The sequence below is a fragment of the Pteropus medius genome, unplaced genomic scaffold (genome assembly GCF_902729225.1).
Source record: "Pteropus medius unplaced genomic scaffold, Ma_sr-lr_union100, whole genome shotgun sequence".
NCBI lineage: Eukaryota > Metazoa > Chordata > Mammalia > Chiroptera > Pteropodidae > Pteropus > Pteropus medius.
In genome coordinates this window covers 30,501,491-30,520,154 of record NW_024349800.1, presented here as the reverse complement: position 1 = coordinate 30,520,154, position 18,664 = coordinate 30,501,491, and positions in this window count along the sequence as shown.

Genomic DNA, 18,664 nt, shown 5'->3' with positions numbered 1-18,664 from the left:
TAGCCTTTTCAGGTACAGTGTTTGCCTGTTTGGCTTTGCTTTTCAGAGGATGTAGAGACTACTCACAAGTCATGTGCTTAAGCCAAAGATCTTGTGGCTCCTGAGCCTTTGCCAAGGCTTGCCTCTATAAAGGTACCCACTAACCTGTGGACCAAGCTACCATAAACTGCAGTCCCTCCTTACCAAGTTAAAGTACCACTTGCTCTGAGGCTTACAGCCTCTTTCCCCAATTGCAACTGTTAAAAGTCCATACAACTGCCAATGTCACACACTAGAGTCCACTCACACCTCTAAATGTATATAGCTCCTCTAAATTCTCAGTTTGGATTTTGATTTTTCAATATTCCTCAACATCTCTCTGGAGGTCTTCAGTCTTTAGAGTTACTCCAGGATGAGTGGGACTGGCTGGCTGCCAAAAGATCTAAAGGCTGGTTAGAGAATGCTAGTTTATTCTGCACAAATTTAACAATCAGCAAGTCACTCCACTTCCCCTAAAGTAGAGTGAACAAAACAAAACGAGAGTATAGAAGAAGCATTCTCTGCTAACAGAGTGGCCGATGAAGGAGAAAAACTCATGTCATAAAAATATTTCAGGCAGGGGAAGATTTGGGGACTTCAGGAAAGTAGAGGTGATTTAGAATAGCAATTGTGGGGAATGGAATAAGGACTCAAGGAAAGATTACATGTTAGAAAAAAAGTCCTGTGTATCCGTGATGCTAAAGTTAGAGTCCAACTGGATTCTGGAAGTAATCCAGGTTTGAAGCAATCCAGGAGCTGAGACAAAAAAAGTGATCAATGGAAGGGACTAGTTCTAATCAGAGGGGAGAAAACCAGGTGACTGGTGACCAGGTTCCACAGAGGACAAGTGAAACCAAATAGAATACTTATACTACTGGCTAACATTCTTTGCATATTTAATGTGTCAGATTTATGTGGATTATCTCTTTTAGCCTTCGCAGGAAGCCTGTGGGAAATTTAGGGCATAGAGAGATTAAGTAACTTGCCCCTGGTCACTCAGCTAGTGAAGGGCAGAATCAGGATTTAAACTCAGGCAGTTTCTCTCTAAAATCTACCTTAACCACAACACTACTATTTGAGGATTGATGTAATTTGTGTTACTCTGAGGACACATACCCGGTTCAGTAGAATTGGAGAAATGACAAGACAAGAGGTGATGGCTGGAATGGGCATTTCAGTTTAAAATCTTAGAGCCTGAGCAGATTCGATATCCAAGAAAGGCAGGTAACAAGAAGTCAATCAGGCCAAAAAAGTGTGATCAGGCTGTCGAAAAGTCATGAAGAGGAATGTTGAAGTAAGTGTTCAATGATGATGTAATTAGAGAGGAGGCTGGAAGTCCCTGAAACTATCAAGGAACATAAGGGCTATCCCCAAGGCTGATAGACAAATTTAATAGGGAAGAGGGTGGTGCAAACGTTTGATCTAGATGTCAAAGGAGAGTATATCAACTATTGTAATATTCTCTCTTTCTCCCTCCTTTTCCTTCCCTCTCTCCTTTTCTCTCTTTCTCTCTCTCTCACACACACACACTCAACCTCCCTTTATTTTACTTAAGAGAAAGGTAAGAAAAAGCTAAAAGACATGTTGCTTTGCTAATAATCATGGCTCGTTGGTGACACAGTCAAATGAAAGCTCTCAATAAATTATTAAGTCTCATGCTCTGGATTTTGTTCAGATCATTTAAATCTTTCACTATTTACTAAAGATTTCCATGGAGAAATTATTAAATCTCTATGCCATTTTAACATTGAGAATTAAGCTATTAAATACTTAAGTAATCATTTATTATTAGACTATACACAGTTTAACAAATATTATTCTGGGAATAAAAATATAACACTCTTATTCCCAGAAGCTGCTTTTCTGTTTTTCATTAAAATCTTTTGATATAGCTAACGCATGTCCTATTTAAATTTAATTTTTATTTTCTTGGGGATTCTTGAATAAAACATTCTCTCTTGTGCTGTTCCCTGGCAGAAATAATATTCACTGGCACTGTTTGATGACATTTCAAAAATGTCTCCTGCTTACTCTATTCTCAGATTGGTATTATGCTATCCTTCATGAATACATAGCATTTTTTGTAGCTCACTCTCTCATAATAGTAATAATAATAATAATAATAGAAAAACCTCTGCTGTGCAGTTCTTAATCTCTTCTAAAGTCATATGCATTTAATGCTGTATTTTACTTCTTTGAGTCTCTTTTCTATTTATTACCCTTTCCTCATTGGAAAATGGTCAGTATCATTTAACAATAAACTTTGATACTTTTGATATCAGATATTTATTGGAAATATCAGATGATAATCTGATACATTGTGACATCTAGATATATTTTTAGCTATTTTCTATTTGTATCTCCTTAGGTGTATTAAAAAAAATGAATTGCCATTGTTTCCTTCTAGGGCATTTTCTCCTTGAGTAAGTTACTTTGTCAAATTCATAAATACTTTGAGAATTTGATCTGAGTTAAAATGGTTTTAAGGCTCATCTGGTTTTCAGAATATCTATACTTGAATGTTTCTGCACTTAAAAAGTACCTATAGACTTTACTGATTTAAAATACCCCTAAAATAAATAGTCAAATTCTCCTTCATAGATTAGTTGTTGAATTTAAATTTGTTTTTTATTTCTGTTTTTCCTGTGCCAAAGAAGAGCACAACACTGCACCTCTTAGTATGGCATTCAGGGAGTTCTTTATTAGAATCTGGTCGTTCCTCCTGTCTTCATTTCTTCTACTGCCACCCTGGCCCACAGACCTTGCCTCTATTATCTCTGGCCTGGGCTGTTTCAAGAGCCTTCCAGCTGGTTGGCCACTTCTGGCACTCTGTCCCTTATCTTTCTCAACCAACAATCAGAATGATCGTATAGAAACAAGTCAGGTTATGACAGTCCTTGACCTTTGAATGGCTTCCCATCTCATTCAGAGTAAAGCCAAAGTCCTCATAGTAGCCTACAAGACCCAAAGTGATCTGGGCCTTCTTCCCTCTCAGACCTCATATCTCGCTTTCCTTTCTCCCTTTTCCTCTGCTACACTAATTCCTTGTTGTCCCTTGAATATGCCAAGATGCTCTGACCTCAAGATTTGTGTTGTCTTTGTCTGAAATGCTTTCCTCAGATATGTCTGCATGGCACACGCCCTCACGTATTTAAAGTCTTTGCTCAAAATGTCACCTTCTTAAAGAGACCTTCTCTGACCCCTTATTTTAAATTTCACCCCTCCGCCATTTCTTTCCCTTGCCATTTAAAAAAATGTAACATTTACCATCTGATACATTTTTCCAGTTTTTACTTACTTATTTTTTACTTATTTATTTAAATTAAAAACAATTTTTAAATTATAATTGACATACAATATTATTTTAGTTTCAGATGTACAACATAGTGATTAGACATTTATATAACTTAGGAAGTGATCACCTTGATAAGTCTAATATTCATCTAACACCATATGTAATTATTACAGTATTATTGACTGTATTCCCTATGCCGTACTTCCCTGTGACTATTTTTATAATGGCCGTTCGTACATCTTTATACCTTTCCCTTTCACCCTTCCACCAACTACCCTCTCATCTGGCAACCATCTTCACTCTCCTCTCCTTTAGATCTGAGATAGTAGAACATGGGAAGTGCAAGGAGGCTCGATATGGACCTGTGTGGGATCCAACAGTGGAGAGTTCTTTGGAGTTCTTTATTGATAGCTACATAAGCATCTGCCTGGATATAGACCAGTGGCTCTCAAACCCATGAGTGCATCAATATCACCTGGAGGGTTGTTACTGGGCTCCACGCCCAGAGTTTCTAATTCAGGAGGTCTGGGGTAAGGCCCAAGAATTTGCATTTCTAATGGATTCTCAGATGATGTTAATGCTGCTGGTTCAAGGACTGTATTTGAGAACCACTAGTGTAGTGGGGTGGAAAGTATCAAAAGAGAAAAAGAGCTCAATAAGTTTGAAGTGTTAGCCCAGGTCCCTTTTGATATATCTTTTCTTTTGAAGGTGTGAAAATTTTAATCGTTAATTCAAATAACTGTTTTTAATTGAGTAAAGAGAAAGAGCACAGTTTGTTTAAATAGAACTGTTTACGGTTTCTGCTTTTTATATCAAGCATTTGCAAACATCGATCTGTCTGCGAAAAGATTATTTTTTAAATTTGTTAAAGCCAAGGAAATATGTTTTGTTTTCAGATGATAGTAAAATTAGTAAACAGTGATAGAAGTACTCTGTAGATTGCTTTCATCTTGTGTTCCCTTTGATGTTTTGGATAAACTGATTTTTTTTCCCCCAAAAAATTGTTGGTCACATTATCATTTTTCTGTTGAAGTTTTTTATGTATGCTGTGTTTTACCTTTATTTTTTCCTCCTTTTTACAAAGATTACATTGATACAAAATGAGCTGACCTCGGTTTACTTCCTGAAGAATGGAGACTACAATAATACTCTTGGAGCAATGGAGTGATTAATTGTGCTTTTATTTTTAATGATCTTCCTAGAAATAAAAATACATCTCCTGCCGATCGAACGTTAAAACTGCAATTGTGCTGTAATTGATTCCCCTCTGAGAGAGGAAGTGTCAATACAATACTTTCTTCAAATGCTATTAACAAAATAATGCTTTTGAGTAAAGTTTTAAAATACTCTACTAATAACTATAAAACAGTGGGCTAAAAAAAATTAAGCCAAATATTATATATCCTGGTAATTGCTGTCACTTCGGAAAGCTATACAGTTATTTCAATTATTCTTTAATTACCTAAAATGGGTCAGCAAACTAGGGCCTGTGTGCAAATGTGTTCCACAGACTGTTTTACTGGAATAAATTTTTACTGGAATACAGGGAAACTCATTTATTTAAACATTGTTAATAGCCGCTTTCATACTGCAACAGCAGAATGGATTGTGACAGAATCCACATGATCCACAAAGCCTAAAATGTTTACTATCTTAATGTTTACAGAAAAAGTTTGCCAACTCCTGGCCTAACATAATTTTGGAGCTCTTTTTTTTATTATTATTTATTTTTTATTTTAGAGACATGGAAAGATTTTTTTTTTCTGAGTGGCATTTGTGATGGCAAATTTTAATTTCATTAAGGTAGGCTTGATTTTTCAAAAATACCAAGTCATTTGAGTTAATGGTAAATTGAGTGACTATGTGTTCAGATGCCATTTTGTCCAAAATAAAATATAAATATATTTAAAATAACCACATTGATTTTATTAGGAGGGTCATAAACAGGGTCTGAAGCTCCAAAGTGAGATTTCCAGAAATGTCTGAAAATGGTAGCATTGCTGAAATAAACATATAGGTTCCCAACGGGACTATTTTAAATAAAAAAATTAGTTGGCTTATCTTTATTGCTTACTCTGCCTTCTTTTAAAATTGACCTTGAATGAAAACATCTATACGATTTCAAAACAATTGGACAAATAATTTGAGCATTATCTAGAGGCATGGAATACAAAAGAAGTTGTTTGATGGAACTTTTTATTTTACAGCTGGGTTGTTCTGGTGTAAAACATATAATCTTAAATTTAGTTGAACCATCTGAGTAAATTTTAATATACGGTTCACAGTTTAATAAACGGTTCCTAGTTCACAGGCTGTTCCATGAAGACAGTTGTAGGTTAGGAAAACTTTTCCTTCTACATTTCTATGTTCTTTGGCCAGTTTAGTAATTAAATTGATATGACATTAACAGGAGAAAAACATATTTAATTTCATACTTACAGAAGCCCCATGAAAATGTGAGTCCCAAAGGGCAGCCAGATAATTGAGGCTTATATAACATCCTGAGCTAAGGAAAAGTGTAGAGTCTGGGGTATACTAAGAGAAGGAAGACCATTCACAGGAAGGCAGAGATGTTTGGAAAGCAAAGTTTTCCCTGGTATGTAGATTGGTGTGTTGCCCTGCTATGTACATAAGTTTCTTAGGTAAAATGGTATCGCTGGTAATAGCTTTCTTCTTGTTGTAGGCCCCCTTTCTAATGTAAATTTAGGCAGTTGAGGGGGAGGTAAAGAGCCTTTTCTGAATCTGATGGATTTTTAGTATTTTTAGCTCAAAATAATCCTTAGGCCAAAGAGACATTTTGAGGTAGCAAAATCTGCTCTCCTTCACAGGCACAGATTAAATGCTCAGGCAGCGTAAATACTATGGCTAGCCTTAGTCAGTGAGCAAAATAAGAAATAAAAAATTGACCCCTAGAGATATTTCTGTCATTTTACCAGTAATATTACTGAGCAAGCTTCCCACTCCCCCCTTGCCAAATTTCTATTCTGAAAAATTTCAAACATATAAAATGGTTGCAAGAGTAATATGAATTATATACTCTTCATCTTGATTCACCAGTTTTTAACATTTAGCCACATTTGCTTCTCTCTCCTCCTCCCTTCCTACCATTCTTCCTTTTTTTCTTTTGCTGAATCATCTGAGAATATGTTACAGACATAAATTCAGTATGCCCCTAAATATTTTAACATGTGTAACCTAAGAACATAACATAACCTTGTGATTATTTCAAAGAGTTTTCATAAATGTAAAGATGATTGCTTTTTTTGTTGTGGTTGATGGTATCATTTTGCATTTTATGTATAATATGTATGTATTGTGGGGGAGGAAAATATTTTACTCTACCCTTGTAGATTCTTCTAACTGATCTTCTAATCAAGTTGACATGAGACAGATTAGCGGGAGAAAAACAAATTAAAGTTTAATAACATGTATACTTCCTGAATACGTGAGAGAGACCCAGGAAAACTGATTAACCTGTCAAAATGACAGAAGCCATTACTTAAAAACACCACTTTAAGCTGAATACAAAAGATGTTGGGCTTGAGAGTTAGTTTTGGGAGGTTACCAGAAAGAGTACAGCAAATAAGACTAAGATTGTTCTGTAGATTTAGGTCTCTTTCTTCTTCATTGAAAATAGTATCCAGAAGTTTAGGTATGTTCCTCTTCCTGATACAGTGAGGGGAACACCTTCACAAATGAAGATTTCCCTGACAAATGTAAATGTACTTTAACAAGGATAACTTTTACCTGATTTTTAGAGCTTCTCTCATGTCTGCTGTTTCTTAAAATTAACCAGCCTAAAATAATCAGTATCTACAAAGACACATATTTTGTGGGAGCAAACTATTCTCCCATTCAGTATGTATATATTTATGTGTGTGTGTGTTTATGTATGTATGTATATTTTATTATTCTTGAGTGGAATTGCTGGATCTTGTGGAAAGTGTATACTTAACTTATAGGAAATTGCCACTCTAGTTTTTAGAGCAACTATATCATTTTGCATTCCCATAATCAATGTTTTAGAATTTCAGTTGCTTTATATCCACAACATCACTTGATTTGAGCAATTTCTTACATTTTAACCATTTTAATGTGTCTGTTGTATCGCATTATGACTTAATTTGCATTTGCCTCATGACTAAAGCTATTGAGAATATTTTCATGAGCTTATTGCATTTATACACCATTTTGGGGGGGTACAGTATCTATTTAAATATTTTGCTTATTAAAATCTTTTTGTTTTTGAATAGTTTTGGTTAACCGAAATATGCAAAGATTGTGCAGAGTTCCCACATACCTTGCACTTTATTTCCCCTATTATTAACATCTTATATTAGCATGGTACATTTGTTACAATTAATGAAATATTGGTACTTTATTATTAGCAAAAGTCCATATTTTACTCAGATTTCTTTAGATTTTACCTAATGTCCTTTTTCTGTTTTAGAACATAACTCAAAATTCTTAAAGAGATGTGGAAAAGAAGAGACTTTATTCAGGTGAAATAGTTTGTAAAGCAGGGAAACACAGCCTCTGGCGGAAAACAAAAGAGAAAATCCTGCCTAGGTTCCCAAATGGTCAATTCTATGCAAACGAGGTTCCAAACTCATACAATTCTGATTGGTCAGTAGAGATGCAAATGAAGATATAATTGTGCAGTTCTGATTAGACAGGGTTCAGTCCATTGGTCAAAAGAGGAAACCAGGGCTTCCCTACAGTGATTGACTTAAACACGCAGAGCATAGGGAGTGGAGTTCAGTCTGAGGTTCTTCCCTGCCAGCAAATGGCCACTAGACTCTTATTATTTATACAATTTGGGCCCTCAGTTGACCATGGGAGTCTATCTCAGCAAATAAATTCTTTCTTGGGGTTCACATCAAACGAATCTTTCTTCTCAGGGTCCATAAGAATGTAATCTAGGATATCAGATTATGTTTAATCATCATGTCTCTTTAGGATCCTCAACACAGCTATGATAGTTTCTCAGACTTTTCTTGTTTTTGATGATCTTGACAGTTTTGAGGACTACTCACTGGGTATTTTGTAGAATATCCCTCAGTTGGAATTTATCTGATGTTTTTCTTTTGCTTAGACTGTGATTAGAGGTTTTGGGGAGAAAAACCACAGAGATAAAACGCCATTTTTATCATATCATAGGTGCTATCAACATGGCTTATCATTGCTGATGTTGACCTTAATAACATGGCTGATATAATGTTTCTTATATTTCTTACATTTTATCTTTATTCAAAATATGTTTTGTATTTTACTTTTACACATTTCCAAAATAATTTGTTTCTAAAAAGTAATAGCTGACCATAATACTTCCAACTTCATTATTTCATTCTCAAAAGTGTCCTTCAGTAGAAATATAAGACAGTTTAGCTAAGTTAGTTTTTGATGCTCTCCAACTTCCTTTTCCTTTAATAAGTTATTATGAATGCCAAGTCTGTGCCAACCATTCTGTTCTGTAAGAGTTACCACGACACAGTCTATGCCCTCAAGAAACTTGTTGTCTAGGGAGTAGCCAGAGATGTAAAGAGAAAATTGTAATTCAGTGTGACATGTGCTAAAATAGAGGAAATTTCAGGGCTCTGGAAGGATGCCACATCTCATTGGTATGTCAGAGAAGACTTCCTGGGGAAAATTACTTCTAAGCAGAGACCTGAGTGAGAAAGAATTAGCCAAATAAAGCCGAAAAGAAGATAAGGAAGAATGCCAGGCCGAGAAGGTGGCTTCTACACAAACCAGTAAGTGAGAAACCATTGTGTATATTGGGTGTTCGGGTAGTTTATGAGGCTTAAAGCCCAGGGCAAGCTGATCAGTGAGGATATTGGCTGGGGAAGTGAGGAGAGTCCTGAGAACAAAACTTTACAAGTCACATTAAAGAGTTTAGACCAGCAATTTTCCTGGGGGAGGGGAGGGGGAGGGGAAGGTTAGGGGAGGACAGTAGTATATCCACTATCCTAAAATTTGTAGGGGTTTTTGCTTCTAGTGTAATCGTGGCCAAACATTTTTTAATTAAACTAATGTTGTTTATGTTATTTACTTTCATTTATTTAAAACTCGTGTATATATGTAGTTTACTTTCCCTGTGAATTTTCTTTCAGGATAGTAAGGGAGAGGGGAGTGATGAAGATTATTTATTATATAAAATTTTGCCTCATAGGTTGAGAACCACTGGTATAGATGGTGCTGAAAGCAATGAAGAGTCTCTGAAAGTGTTTAAGCAGCAGAGTGACATGATCAGATTTGTGTTTTGGGAAATTCATTCTAGCTGTAATGTGGAGAACAGATTGGAAGGAGCAAACCTGGAAATATGGAGACCAGTTAGATGGCTACTTCAGTAATCAGGTGAGAAATGATGGTGGCCTGAAATATAAAGTATTGGTTATAGAAATGGAAAGAACATGATGATTTTCCACCCTGAGTTCTCTAAAGAGTTAGCTTTACTTTTCCCACTGAATTTGCTTTTAAGACCAAAAGAATGTTTGAAATTTCAGGGATCCTAAAAAACAATAGGGAAATATATAATAGCAGAGACATTCCCCATATTTCTCAAATAATATCAATAGTGTAATGGTTAAGAGCCCAGACTCTGGTTAAGAGGTTTGACTTCTCACTCTGACATTTAATAGCCCTGACTTTGGGCAAATCGCTTCATTTATCTAGGTCTCAGTTTCTTCTTCAGCAAAATGGAGATATTAATTATACCTACCATGCTGTAATTCCATGAGCACAGATATTCATTTCACCTGCTTGTTAGACCAACTCTGATTCTAGCTAAAAATAATTTCGAAAGCAAATTGCACAGTTGTCTTTCAGATAGTGGTATTGATTTATATTCAACTATCTACATGATCACATTTTGCTCTATTTGGGACAAATTTCAGACAGCTCTGTGATTGGAATGGCTGGTCTTGACTAGCAACCATAGAAGAGAGTGAAACTTATCTGTTAGTACCTGATAATTTTAACCCGGTGGCAAGTGTTTCCCCATTATAATTATTGTCCTTTGAGACCATCGAAAGTACCTTCCAAGAACTTGTGAATGAGGAAATAAGACTGCCTTCCAAGAATAAACTGTAGGACCATGACAGAAAAATGTGTAATTACCTAAAAGAGACAGACTGACTTAGTCCAGCTAAAATGTTAATCACCTGAGTGAAGATATATTGATATTTCTAAAGATACCAGTTAAAGGGGTGGCTCCATAGTGTAGTAGTTAGCACGTCTGCTTTATACACAAAAAGTCCTGAGTTTGGGCCCCAGGTGGAGCCATGGACCATCCCCGGGTGCACACCATGGGCACGTGGGAAGAGACGCCCCGCCTTCAGAGATCCAGGTCTTAGGGGGAAACGGCAACATCCATAGGTTAGGGTTGGAAGTGGGGGGAGGTGGAATTAAAAAAAGAGATACCAGTTAAAAGAGATCGATTCGCCTTCTATTCCTAGATAAAGAATCATAAAGACAAAACTGGCAGTGCCCATCCAAGCTCAGAGTAAAGGAAAGGATATCTCAGCTTGCATGTTTCTGTTTCTGATGGAGATGGATACAGGGCTTATAGCTAATCGATTATTGAGGACTTTGATTCTTTTTGTAATACAATCTCAATTGAGATTGATGCTATGGCAGATATTATAAGTAGTCTCTTTTATTTCTTCTCTTCTTTTCCCTTGGGAATAGGACTCTTTGTTTTTCACTGGGCACAAAGTCACCCAGAATAAAGATTATATTTCCCAGTGTCCTTTGAAACTAGGTATGACTACATAACCAAGTGTTTGTCTATGGATACAAGCTACCATGGTATGCGCAACTTTCAATAAGTTTTCTTATAAGGAAAGGGCATGCTCTCCCTTTACCTGGTTAGAATGTGTACGCGATGCCTGGAGACTAAGCAGTTGTCTTGAACTATGGTATTGAAATCATGTGTTAAATATGGCAGAGCAACAAATTAGAGGGAACCTGGATACCTAGTCATAGTGGATCTGCTATGTTAGTATTGGATTGTTTAATCTGGACTTTATTTTTGTGAGAGATCATAACTTGTTTAAGTATACCTCGTTCAAGCTACTGATTTTTAGGGAGTTCTCAGTCACTGCTCAATCTAATTCTAACTCACTGCTGAATCTAATCCTTAAATGCCTCAGTTAGTATTTGTTTTCTTTTGCTGCTGTAATAAATTACCATAACTGAATGGCTTAAAACAACACGTTTATTCTATTATAGTTCTGGAGGTCAGGAGTTTCACTGAGCTAAAATCAAGGTGTCAGTAGTGCTGCATTCCTTCTGGAGGCTTCAGAGGGAAATACATTTCCTCGACTTTTTCAGCTTCTAGAGGCTACTTGTGTTCTTTGCTTCATAACCTCCTTCTGGCATCACTCCAATCTCTTGTTTTACCATCACATCCTTTCCTACCACCTTTGACCTTCTTGCCTCCCTCTTATAAGGATACTTGTGATTATACTGGGCTCACCTCAATAATCCAGGATAACCCCATCTCAAAATCTTTAATGTAATCATGCCTGCAAAGTCCCCTTTGCAATGGAAGGTAACACAAGTTTTGAGTATTAGGACATGGACATCTTTGGAGGCCTGTATGCCATTTGTCATAGAATCTTTTAGTCGAGTTCTATATATTTGATTATCTATTTCTATTCTTATTACTGATCAAAATTCTGATTATGCTTTGACTCTCATGTAGGCTGTCTCTAGGGAGAAAATGCACAGATCATATAGAAACTAAGGTTTCTGTTCTCATGACAGAGATATCTCATGGTAAATTACTAAAGTACCTTTTCAGTATGAATTTGCCTCTCTGCCTTGACTTCAAGGAGAAAATGCACTAATTATGCCAATGTGAGTTTTCTGGTCCATATGAAAGTTTAACTTCTTATTGTTAATGAATAAAGTGGCATTTGGATGTCTATTTCTGTTTCTCATGTGTGAGTCAATCTCTTGAGGCTTATACCCAGGACACTGGCAGGAATGAGATTCTGGGCCAGATCCTGAAAACTGGCCAGATCTAATTGTGGTGCTCAGTGCATACTGCACAGCTCTTGCTGCCTTCCCAGGATGACCCCTTGACCACTTACTTCTGTGTAAGGTCCCTTTTCATTGATTTCTAGATCATGCATTTAAAAAGACTTAGTCAAAGGTGTGTGAAGTAATGTTCCTTATATAACATTTTTTAATGTAGAAAAGTTTCTTGGAAAACATTTAAATGGACATTAGAGTTGTTTTATTTTTAATATAATGATAATATTTTTAACAATGTAACAAATAAAACCTACTTATAGTTAACTAATGAAATAAAGCACATGGTAAAATTGAAATCAGAGTGCTTTTTATAAGCAAATGAATTCTAATGTAACACTTTTAAGCAAAACAGTTATTAATGATCATTTCAGCAGTTAAGATATTGGAAATATCAATTAACTATAAGAAACCTGAAGATTCTTTCAAGAATTTTAAGGTGAATTAATGCTAGCAGGTTTTTTTCACCAAATGTATCAAGCAGAGTGGGATAAACATTTCCCCAGGGTATAACAATCTCCAAAACTTTCTCTCCTACACAGTAAAATGACTACAATTTAATATTCAGTGTTACCGACACCTCCCCTTACATAATAAAGAAATTAAAGCATAAAGTAGGAAAAACAAGCTGGATTTATTGAGACAACTCTGGATCATCACTTCCTGGAAGGTGGGAGGATAGATTTATTTTTATGTTTGAATCTCCTCATTTCTTCTCTGTCTTCACCCTGGAATGCCCTTATTGTTGGCCTAGTAAATATCCTTTTATTCTCCAGGATTCACATTAAATATCACCTTCTCTGTGAAGGCTTCCTTTACCCTGAGGGGAAATTGATCCTGTGTATAGAGGCTGAGAAGTCCCAAGATCTGCAGTCGGCAAACTAGAGACCCAGGAGAGCCAATAGTGTAGTTCCAGTCTGAATCGAAGGCCTGAGAACTAGGAGAGCTGATAATATAAGTTCAATCCAAGGACAGGAGAAGGAAAATGCTTCAGCTCTAGAGTCAGGCAGGTGAAGTTCTTCCTCACTGACTATTCGTTCTATTTAGGTCTTCTATGGATAGGATAAGGCCCACCACATTTGGTCAGTCTGTTTCACCCAGTCTAACCAGTTCAAATGTTTATCTCATCCAGAATGAGATCCTCACTGACACACCCAGGATAACATTTGACCAAATGTCTGGGTACCACATGGCACATTCAAGTTGATACATAAATGAATAATCACAGATGGGTAAATAGGGAAGGACTCACTGAGAAGACGACATCTAAGGGAAGGAAATGAGTGAGTCATGTCTGAGAAAAGAACATCCCAGGAACAGTGAGACAAAGACCTGGGGGTGCCTGGAAAGTTCAAGGAATAGCGAAAGGTAGGGAGAGTGCTCCTAGAATGGAATAGGCAAGGCAGAAAGAAACAAGGGATAAAGTTGGAGAGGGAATGGGTAGGAAGCAGAGCATACAGGAAATTTTAGAAGTTGAGCTTTTACTAAAAATATCATTGGAGAGTTTTTTAGCAGAGGAGTGACTCTCTCTGATTTGTGTTTTAACACTATCACTCTGGCTTCTGTGTCGAGAAGAGTCTGAATGGTATCAAAGATGGAAAGTGGGAGACTAGTTGGAAGGCTCCTGTATTAATTTAGGTGAGAGATAGCAGTGTTAGTAGTGGAAGTAGTGAGTGGTGGTCACATTCTGGACATATGTTGAAAGTTAAGCTGGCAGATCAGATCTGGGGTGTGAGAGAATGTCATCTTGGCCTGAGCACTTGGGGAAGAGTAGAAGAGAAAGAAGTCAGCAGCAAGAGGAGATCAGGAGTTTGTTTTGGACATTAAATTTGTCTATTAGTTATATAAGAAGAGATATTAAGGAGGCAGCTAGACACTGTGAGTCTTGAATTCAGGAGAGAAATGCAGGCTAGACACAGAATGTACTAGATGGTGTTTAAAACCATGAGACTAGATGAGGGCACCAAATAAATAAGTGAAGATAGAAAAGAGAAGAGGTCCAAGGACTGAATCTTGGAATACTCCACGTTTTTGAGGTCAGAGAGGTGAAGAGAACCCAACAAGAGATACTGAGAAAGAGCAGCCAGAGGGGTAAAAGGAAGACCAGGTAGATCTGCCTCTAAAAGCCAAGTAGAAAAGTGGTTCAAAGAGGAGAGAGTGATCATATTCTGCTTATTGGGTATTGGATATGGCAACAGAGAGATTGAGGTAACCTTGATAAGGGCAATTTAATCAGAATGGATTAGATAAATATCTGATTTATTAAATTTAAGAGAAAATGGGAAGAGAGATAATGGAGATGGCGAATATAGACAACCTCTAGAAAAGAAAGAAATGAAGGTAGTAGCTGGAGAAGGAAATGGGGTCAAAAGAGGATTTTTCAAAGGTGGGAAATAATGTCTGTAGGTTGATGGAAAAGGTCCAATATGAAAAGGGAAGAATTGAGAGGAGAATTACTAAAATGATGTCCTTGAGCAGATGAGCGTAATGGCGTCTAGTCTAAAGGTAGAGCAAGTGGCCTTTTCCAGGGGCACAGAGTTCATTTACAGCCATAGGAAAGAAGCACAGGACATGGGCACTGATGCAGGTGATGCATGTTTGTGAGAGCTCTCTTCTGATTCATTCTAGTCAGTGAAATAGGAAGCAAGACCATGAACAGAAAATGAAAATGGGTGATGAGTGGGTATTTGAGGTTTACGGACAGAGGAGAAGGTATGAAATGTTACCTGGGAAAGTGGGAGAATAAAAGGATCAGAGAAATATAGTATGATTGCTAGCAGCATTAAGAGCCTACTCAAGGTTTATGATCATTATTTTAAAGTGGGCTCTCTCATCATGATCAAGTGACTATCTCAAAGTGTCAGAGTGGTCAGGGAGTGAGGGGCACATGTAATATAACATAAGTGAATTTAAGCTGAGTAAGGAATGAAATGACTATAAACATGAATGAATGTTTTCTCTACTTGGAATAAACATTTTTTTTTTCCCATCCATTGATTCAAACTTTATTTTTAATGGCCCACATATGAACTGTACCACCCAGAAACCACGGTCGGGGGTTAAGCTAGTAAATGTACTCTTAGATGAGAATAATTTAAGAATGGCAAATATTATATCATAGGTTGTGACGTAGAGAGATTCTCTTGTTTAAGTTTTCTCTTTGATTGTTTAGAACTCATCTTCCACTCAAATATCAGCTTATACTGGCAGCAAAACACTGACCTCTGGTAAATGCGGGAGGGTGACTCACAGAAGTTTCCATAACATACTTTTTTTATCCTTTTTTCTTTTTTGCCAGAACTCGGTATCTTTTTTTTTCCCCCCCTTCATGAGAACTCAGTATCTTTATTAAGCGTCTGGTAAATATTTCAGTTGATCCTAATTAGGGATGTGAGTCATGGGGCATGATGGTGAGGGGACTCTCATTCCTTTTGGGTCCCTATTTGGCTTCCATTTTGTATTCAGCAGGCAGAAGCATAGGCAACCTAGTACTTGTCCTTGGCCAGGGAGAAAATGTTTACAATTCAGAGTCTCCTTTAATCCAAGCTGATGATTAGAGAGGACCAGGAAAAGAGGTGTAAAGCTAACTAGCTTTTCTTAGCAATTTAGCACATTGACACACCCATCATTTCCACCTTCCTAAATTTTAAATAAGGCCCAAAATAGAAACTCTTTCTATTTCACTCTACATGACCATCAGTCCATGCATAGCATGGCTACTCCCTGACCAAAGCCTCATAACTCTATGTGGTCAGGGACCTTGGTGAAAATGGTGTGTATGTATACTATTTTAAAATCAGCAGCCTAAAAGTTGTGTACAAATAGAAAATGCATGCTTGTTGAGGCCAGGCTTGCCAGGCCTTGGAACTCTTAGCCTGGGAGTATGGCAAGTATATCTTGTTCTGTTACCTGGAAATTCTAACCAAGGGAAAATCAAAAGGAATCCAATGCATAGGCACTCTTCTTCAGACTGGTGGTTTTCAACAGGGCAGTACCACCTGTTAGGATGTGTTCTGGGAACTGCGGGTGCATATTTGGTTATCACAGTGATTGAAGGCATGCTAACTGGTATTTGGTGGCTGGGGGCCAGGACTGACAGATGTGTGGAACAGTGCCATAAAACAAAGAAACTGTCCTGCCTAACTTTAAAATGTCCTTCAGGGCACTGAAATGGGTGAAAAACCTATTTATAATTATTTGAACATGAACACTAACTCTAATTTTATTTTTCCTTTATATTTTACTTAGAGCATTATGTTAATCAAAAATATTTTCTTGTGTGTGGGTAGGTTGTATCATATATGAATTTCATTTCAGGACAGTGAAGGGGGTGTTTCATTCTCAAAAGGGGATAGTAGGTCTGATATGATTGAGAACTACTGTTGTAGATGCTTACTTGAACCTTATCCTTTTCACGGTAAATTTGCAAATTAGCTATAACCTCACCAAACCTTATCCATAAGAGGTAGAGAGGCATCAATCCCAGTCCACATTTAAGTCCTAAAGTATAAAGAGCCTCAGATGGGGGTTGCCTGTAATTCCTTTTTTCTTGCCCCATACGAGGAAAAGATTGAAGATAGGTACAGCCATACTTTCTTGTGGAAAAGGAAATCACAATAAAAAAGATGTGAGGATGAGAGAGTCTGTGGCTAGGCATCGAATTATGTGGCAGTCCCCACCAGGGGCAGAGATTATGCTTCCTCTGTCTTTATGTTTTCCAGCTCCAAACTCTCCCCCACCACAAATACACACACTCAGCCTATTCCTGTCCTTAGAAATGTAACCTGCATGTCCCAATTACTCTAGGCCCCTACAAACAGGCTTCCTTTGTTCTTGGGGTATGTGTTAGACAGTAAAAAGTTTACACTAAAACACGCCATCCACCAAGCTTCAGACGTTCCACTTGAATGAAGGTGCCAAATGAAAGGTTTGGAAAGATCTTCAAAAGATCTTGAGAGGCAGAGAGTTCATTAATCAGGAGCCTACAATTACAAGGATCTGAGGCATTTTCTCACCATTAGGGTGAAGCAGCTGCAAATAGTCACAATAAGAAGGAGCAATGCATGACACCATGATGTTATATGCTTAACATTGCAGAGGAAATGGCTGCACTCATTTTTTTTTTTTTAAAAAAAGAGAGAAACAGAATAATAAACAAGGAGATCTTAGGGATCAACCAGAAAGAAGCCTTGATGTTCAAAACTCATCAAATTATGGGATATTTTCTGCTGTTGAGCATAATGTGAAATCTCTGCAAGAAAAATAATAGACTGAAAAATAAATGTTGTTTGTCTCCAGACTGGATGTGTGTCTCTCGTGGGACCATGCAGGACCTCTTATGCTGAAGTTTGGCTTGGACGAAATATTTGCTGAATTAAGTTGAAACATGGAGATGAAGGCCATGATGGAGGGAAGTGATATGGTTGAGAGCAAGGCCAGCTTCATGAGTAGATGACATTTGGGTAATTGCATAGGGCCCTGTGCTAAGAAGGACCCCGTGCTTGGTTTAATACCCTGCTGTCACCATCTTGAAATTATTAATAATTTTTGAACAAGGGGTCTTACATTTTCATTTTGCATTGGGCCCTTCAAAATGTAAGGTATAGCCAGTTCTGGTTAGGAGAGTGAACGTCTGAGTCCGAGAGACTTGGGTTCAAATTCCAGCTCTATCACTGGCTAGCTGTATGATCTCGGGAACTTATTTAACCTCTCTTTCTCTGTAAAATAGAAACTATAATAGTACCTATCTCACAGGACTATTTCGAGGACTAAAAGAAACAACAGTGCAGTATTCAGTAGATATTATTTGTGTTATTATCAATGACAAAGATCTAGATGACATGGCAAAGGCACCACAAGGCACATCCAGTGCTGGAGAATTGTTTCCTAAACTTATTTTTGCCAGCACATTTCTGCTCTGGCTGTGTATATTGGCATCATCATCCTGTGGCAAGGCAAGCCAAGATAATTTTCTTAATTGCAGGCTTCACTGACACATTTTATGCCAGAACTGAAGTAGAGTAGGTGTTATTTCAGATTTGTGAATCATCACACACACTCATGCATCCCATATTCCTTAATAGATTTAAAAGAGTTGAACTCTAACCAAGATAATGGAGACATTATTTTAGAATGTAGAAATATGCCCATATAAAGGCAACTTTCTATTGAAAATACTTCCTTCACTGCGTGGGCCTGCCAAGTTATTTTATTTGCCATTCTGTTATTTAATGTAATATTTCCAACCAAAGAAGGTGCAAATTAAAAATACCGCCAGACCCATTTTTCTAGAACTACATACTAATTATCACC